The sequence below is a fragment of the Pocillopora damicornis genome, chromosome 3 (genome assembly GCF_964200805.1).
Source record: "Pocillopora damicornis chromosome 3, jaPocDami1.2, whole genome shotgun sequence".
Lineage (NCBI taxonomy): Eukaryota > Metazoa > Cnidaria > Anthozoa > Scleractinia > Pocilloporidae > Pocillopora > Pocillopora damicornis.
Window position 1 is genome coordinate 22647991 of NC_142672.1, and position 6925 is coordinate 22654915.

The following is a 6925-nucleotide window of genomic DNA, read 5'->3' on the forward strand; positions in this document are numbered from 1 at the left end:
AGGAAATTAATTCAAGCCACAAGTAGTTAGATCAGTAGCACGCGGTGAATCTGAGTAGTGAAAGCCATGTCAAAAGACAATATTTATACCATAATGAATGCCACTGCTATAAAAACATTTTAAAATCTGCACATATGGACACCTATAGTTTTACGGAAAAAATTGGAGTTTGATAACCGTTTATAGAAACATTATTCATACTTTATTGGTAGAATTATGCTTGTAGGGACTATCATGAATATCTTTTAAAATAATTAGCGGTAGTAATGCAATGTCCCTATGTTTGAGGCAAGAAGAAAGCATTCAAGCCGAGACCGCAAATTCTACATGTCTTTGTAGTTTCCAGATGTTTTCATATCATTCAAATGGCAAGTTACAACCCGCAACTATTTGGAACCTGAATCATCTTTTTAGCCTGCCTGCTCCAACTGGGAAACAGTGGCACAATAACACCATCAAAGAGGACAAATGAAAAGAAAAAAGAGTTTGGAAGAAGAGCCGTTTTCGCTCTTCCTAGATCTTTCTCCTCTCCTAGTTGCTTCATTTCGCCTTGCTTCATTTCGTAACGTAAAATGTGGAAAATGTGGTTTGCTAGTTATTTCGGTTGTGTTTGTCAAGTCAATTTCAGATATATTTTTTTCCGTACTTCATACCAGATGTTTGTCCTCAATCGAAAACAATAGGGACTGTTGGACTATCTAGCTGATGAAGGTGTTTGTGACTGACTGATCATGAGTGACCGCGACTGGCCGACTAAATAAAGGACTAAGTGACTGACTGACCAAGTGGGTGATTGACTAACTTATATAATTACTGACTAGCTCGCTAATTGACTGTCTTCTTGATTAATGAATTGACTGGTAAGGTAACAAACTGCTTAACTGAGTATCTGAAGGAATGTCTGAATGACTGAATTACTTATTGACCTACTAAATTCACTTTGGTCTGTAAAGTGAAAGTGCACCTTCTTAGGAGTACAAAGTCCAGAAGAAAATAATGGTTCTGTCGATTGAACTGCAGGCAAACATAAATCTCGTTACAAATGCAAAACTAGTTAAACCTCTCTCCTTCATCAAAAACTCTCGTTGTGCAATAAACGTCTATCTCGGATGGTATTCAGGGCTGGAGTTAAGTAAGAGTATTCTGTAACTTTGCAGAATGTGAAATAAAGTTAAGATAAGAATCTTTTATACAGCCATTTCCTAGTCTCTGTTAGAACAGAATGCAGACAAAACTTTACTCCAACGGTTAAGTAGCAGAAAGAAAAAGACTGTTCGGAGGGAGGAAACAAAACAGATCACATCCATAAGAGATTCTTAAGTTTAAGGCATGCATGCATGCTTAAGTTGCAATGTGGAAAACACCCGCATCTCCTCTTAAAACTCACAACTTTAGGCAAAGTTCGATCGTTTGTGTAACATAAATTATTCACTTCTTTCCCGATTTGTATTTTTCAAGCTTTCAGCGAATTGGAAAATTTTATGCCATGAGATAAAGATTAACAAGACCAAGAGAGGATCCTCTCTTAACAAACCATGCCTTTCTTCAAGCAAAAACTGCACTTTCTTGTTTGTTTTACTGAGAGAGAGACAGAGACAGAGAAAGACAAATAACGATACCGAATGTTTTCGTAAAAGTGTCCGGGGCACTCGTTTCCCTTGGTGGGCGATTGGGTTGTAGGCCTGCAAAATGATCATAACAAAGGGTAGATCGATCAACGGAACTTCTCCTATTAAACGGCTTGTTATGGAGTAGAATAACCACATGTATATCTGGCTTTGAACGAGACTTAGTCCTTTCCATATACTGTAATTTCGTACATCTTGTAACTCAATCCCTATGGCCGTTAAAATTATTACAGTTCCTTATAATAGCATGATTACACTTCGCTTAGTAGGAGCTTATTTTCATGCCTTACAATGCAACCTGCTGAGTTAGGACAAGCCAGGATAATCATTCTGTACTTTTTAAATGTTTTCATTCAGAGATATACAATACAGACTGAGGGCAACAAAACAATAACAGCGTGACTAAGTAAAATCAGAGCGAGAAGCGACCAAATAACTTCTTCACCTCTTCATCTGACCAGGAGATCATTCTCATCATCATCGCCCGTTGCACCAGTAGGCGCATAAGGCCGTCACATTCTCCGCCCTACCATCTGTGGCGTGCCACCGCCTTGGCCACATTCCAGCTCTTCCACCCCGCCTTGCCTCTCTCCCTTTAGACAGTCCTTCTTCAAGTGGTCTTTGGTCTCCCTCTCGCCCTTCAACCTTCTGGTGTCCACCCCAATGCCGTAAAACAGTCGTTCACACCCTCTCTCCTGAGGGTACACCTCGCAGCGTATTTCATTTATCTCTGCCATTTCAATTACCCTCTTGTTTGTCATTCTTTGTTGTCATCTAATCCTCGGTATTCGTCTTGGGCATTGGCATTGGAAACTGTTCAGTTTTCTTTCATCGGTCTCTGTGATCTTCCATGTTTCACAAACATATAGCAGGACCGGTCGGACTTAAGTCTTAAAAAGGCGTATCTTGGTTCTCCTTCCTACTCCTCTGACTTTCCTCACCTTCCGTAGTCTCTGGAATGCACCTCGTACCTTCTGCAGTCTGTTCCTAATATCTTTACTGCCTCAACCTTCCTTGTCTACAGTAGCTCCAAGATACGCATAGCGCCTCTTCATCTTGCACCTCTTCACAATTCACCCCAAATTTCTCCCTTTTCCCAGCAAAATCAGTCCTCAGTGTCTTGCACTTTCTCGCATTAAGTTAAAGGCCTACTTTGGCTGCTTCCTCCGTCAATCTCCCAGGCTTCTCACACAAGTTATTAAAGTTGGATGAAAGTAGTGCGATGTCGTCCGCAAAATCAAGATGCTCCAACACTGTTGCTAAATTCCATCGTATCCCTCTTCTCCTGTCTGTTGTTATCTTCCTCATGATCCAATCCGTGGCCAGTAAGAATAAGAATCCTGACATTGCATATCCTTGCTTTACTTCCTACTTGAACCAGTCTGATATCTCGCATCTGTCGATTACTGCGCGTTCAAACCCTTCTTATATGCCTATCGCTTATTTCATAGCTCCTCATAATGTACCACAAGCTTTCTCAGTGTACCGAATCGAAGGCTTTTTCACAAAGTGCATAACAGACTCGCCCTCCATTCGTTTGCCTGCTCTAAGATGTTTCTTTATATTAAGATCTGTTCAACTGTACTTCTATTCGGTCTAAATCCAGCCTGCTCCTTTCGAAGCCTTTCACGTCATTGCTCGTTTCGTAAGGTTCTGGCCGATGACTTGGATAAGTGTATGCAAATCGATAAGGGCAGAGCTGTACGGCTGTTTATTCAGTGACTGCTTTAGCACCAAAACAACTGGAACAGCAACTTTAAAGCCTCAATTGACCTAGAAATTAACTATAGCTAGACGGTATAATAGTAAGTAGTGAATCTAGGTAGTGTCAGCTCTGCAAAAGGACTACTCATTTTTTTAAGAAAATGAAAACCCCTGATGTAAAAAGAAAAGAAAAAAGGGCAATGTGCGCAACTGATAAAAAGTTTTTTACTAGTCTTTTGAAAAGCTAACCAAGTGCTTCAGTTATTTTCTACACACGTTCAACAGTCTGCTAGTCAGCTTCGAAAAACAAACGTGATCATTAAAGCACACACTGGATCCTGGAGATCTTAACGATCATCAAATTTCATCGGAGCAGACATTACCTTTTTTTTTGGCTTTCTGATAGGAATGTCGAAATCACTCTTCAGGATATTCTACTGGGTAAATTGGATGAGGAAAGTGATTTATCAAATCACATGTTGATTTGCAAAGTGTCATATCCCATGGGACAAGACGTTGACGAAGTGTCAACCCAAACATTGACTTATTTTAGGGATTGATAAATGTGAAATATAAGACTGCACGATATAATGCTTTAAAAACAATGCAGATGAGAAATATTAGGCCAAATGAAAATTATTCATTAATCATGGGCTCCCTTCCATTAGAATATGATTCGTTACACAACTTTCGTTTGTATTAAATAAGAAATAGCCATTGACATGTGTTACAATGTGTATTTGTATCTATTAATTGAAATAAAAATGTGGAGAAAAAACATTGGATGGTTTTTCAGTTTTTACAACTATGTGAATACGAATTAAATTAGGGACGTATTCAATTTTTGTAATCAACCTGTCACATTTCCAAGGGAAACTTAAAACTCTATGACAGGGTCAGTTCAAGAACGCGAGCTCCATATAACGAACTTCTGCTTCAGTAACACTGCTCATCGTCAAGTTTTGAGTTTGTCTTTAAGTAACATTGTCTATCCCTTTATCTCTCAGTCTAGATCGCTCGAATTAATCAAATCATGCAGTATTATGGGTAAAACTATTCCCACAACAAACTTGGTAATCAAGGAATAAAGGACTGCGTCCAATAATATTCCTCGGTCAAAGTCCTGGCAAAGAAGTGGTATCGAACAGGGAAGCCTGCGTATCAATGCACCTAAACAAGAAAATATTAAAGCTATGAAGAAGAGAGGCTTCTTATTAACTCTAAGTAACTTCCATAGCAGAGAGCACGAATGTGTCGCCATGTCTGATTCTGGTGAAGTGGTTTTCAAGTTATCTTCATCATTGTTTTTAACCAGAGCCACAACAAGTAGCAAAAAAATCAGTAACATCGTCAGAAACAAAGCAACTTCGAGGGCTGCTTGAGAAACGGCTGCTTTAGCGAAACAATTGTGCCACCATATCATTAAAGAGCCAGCAAAACCCAAAATGAGCACTGCAAACATTCGGAGATTTGAATTTAAATCCCGGTTCTCGTATCCTACAGAGTGTTCGTGATAGACTGTTAAGATCGCCGTTAAGTTGCCAGTTTGGAAGAACGTCATAGAAAGGGACAACACCCTGAACACATTGCAGGAATCTTTGCCTTGAACACTGAAACCATTCCATGATTCTGTGACATCCGTGAAAAGAATTGTGACTTGACAAACGCACTGAAAAGAGCCCAATATTTTACACTTTTTAATAAACCTTTGCTTCTTTTTGTCTCTGAAACATCTCTGCATCATTCGTACAGTGAAGAATATCGCACCTAAATCCAGTACAGATACTAAAAGGGGAAGTGATGAGATCATGATAGTTGAACTGCAGCCTCTGATACCTAGCGGAAGCAAGATGTTTTGACACATGATAAGAAATATGATAATCACATTAGGGTTTTTAAAGATACAGTCTTTCAAGTGAAACTAAGCATTAGTATCTTTACTAAAGTTCCAGAAAGAATAAGAATGTGAATTTGGGAAGGACAAAAAGGAGAAGAGTCCTTTGGTAAAATTAAAAAAGAAGTTTGACTGTTCCCGCAAGACTTAAAAGAAATTCAGCGAAGAAAGGCGAAAGATCTCACCGAAAAGGATAAGGCCTTGTGGTCTGAGCAATCTTAGCTGCTCGCAGCGGACCAGCAACCATTAACGAGTTTTGCTGTGACGTGCTAGCTAACAAGCTGCTTCTGAGTCTCTTCAGGCTCATTTGTGTTTCTATTTGCGGTCAACATTTCCATATTTCAGTGTTGACATTACTTGATACGATTGAGGTCACGCAAAGGCGTGAAATTAGTGTCGGCAGAAATTTTGAAGCAAAAAAAATAAACCCTTCCTTACTCCTGTGTCGTCTTTGAACGAGTTTTATAGGAAAACTATAGGTGCCTTGAAATTTGATCCGAACACTCTCAGGATACTAACCCACAAAAATCAAATTAAAGGATTTCACTTTTTTGAATATGATCTCCTGCAATGGCCGACAGAAAAATTTCGATAAGCAACTCGACAGAAAAACTGCAAAGTAACCAAACAGAATATCAAAAAATCTTCTCACGGTTTTGAAGACCAACCTTCAAGATTGAAACTGTGCTGAAGTGTTATTTGTGCGATCATATGTGATCACATTTAATGCGCTCAAAGAATAATCGTCTGTTTTAATTTGCCTCGAGCAGTCGGTTTACGATTATATAAAGCTAAAACGGTTCCATATTTGCTGGATCGAAAGCGTATTTCATAATCTCTCCTTTGATATATCTTTTATGGTGGTTAAAGTTAAATTCTACGTGTTCTACGTCAAGATGTCGAATGCACAGATATTGATTTAACCAGATAGATGTGCATAAAGAGGTGATTCAACTTAAAACAGATTAATGCAAATACCTGACTAAAAAATATAACAAAAAGACTCAATGAAATAAAAACAAACTTACAATCTGTGGCGTTCTGATCTTATGCCGATAAAACTCTAAGAGAATGAATAAGTAACTCGGTCGCAGTAACAAAAACTAACGTAGATGACGATAACAAAAACGATTTGAGTTGATGTCAACGTATAACTTGGGAATGAATCAAACACATGGTGATGAGGTAATAAGACTGCTATGTAAATTCTAGTTGCTACATTGGTTCTGCTTCGAGTAACATGTTTACAATTTTCCGCAAAGGACACCCGAGAAGGTTAATCTTATTTTTAAAATGGCCACCAAACATAAACTTATGATGTTATTTCCTTGTCCCTCTCTTAAAACAAGACGAAGAAAAACGCTCGTAGTGTCGGAGTGCATGCTTCGCTCTTTCCCGCATATCAGCATTAATTTCTAGCCTTGACGTTTGCATGGCTTAATGCGTCCTTGGTTTGCTCGCTAATAATTATGTTCGAACGTTTTTTTATGAAGTCGAGTTGATCACTATAGTTATTAATGGGAAAAGAACCCTGAATATTGAACTGGGTGCCGTGATTAATCCATTCTCTGCTTTAACTGAATACGATCATAGATCGCTTAATTATAATAATCACGTATCTGTCTCGGAACTTTCTTTTTCACTCTTTTGCCGTCCACGCTGCGATGGCAAGAGTGGTTGGTGCTTTTTAAAGGAAAGT

The 6925-nt window shown here is 38.8% G+C and overlaps 1 long non-coding RNA gene across 1 annotated transcript; it reads right to left on the reverse strand.

Annotated features, from left to right (window-relative positions):
• Nucleotides 1–3955: 3955 nt before the first annotated feature.
• Nucleotides 3956–6411, reverse strand: LOC113668472 (uncharacterized). Its single transcript, XR_003445999.2, has 2 exons — nt 6255–6411; nt 3956–5168 (listed from the first exon to the last, which is right to left on the reverse strand). It is a non-coding gene; the product is annotated as an uncharacterized LOC113668472 (long non-coding RNA).
• Nucleotides 6412–6925: the final 514 nt, after the last annotated feature.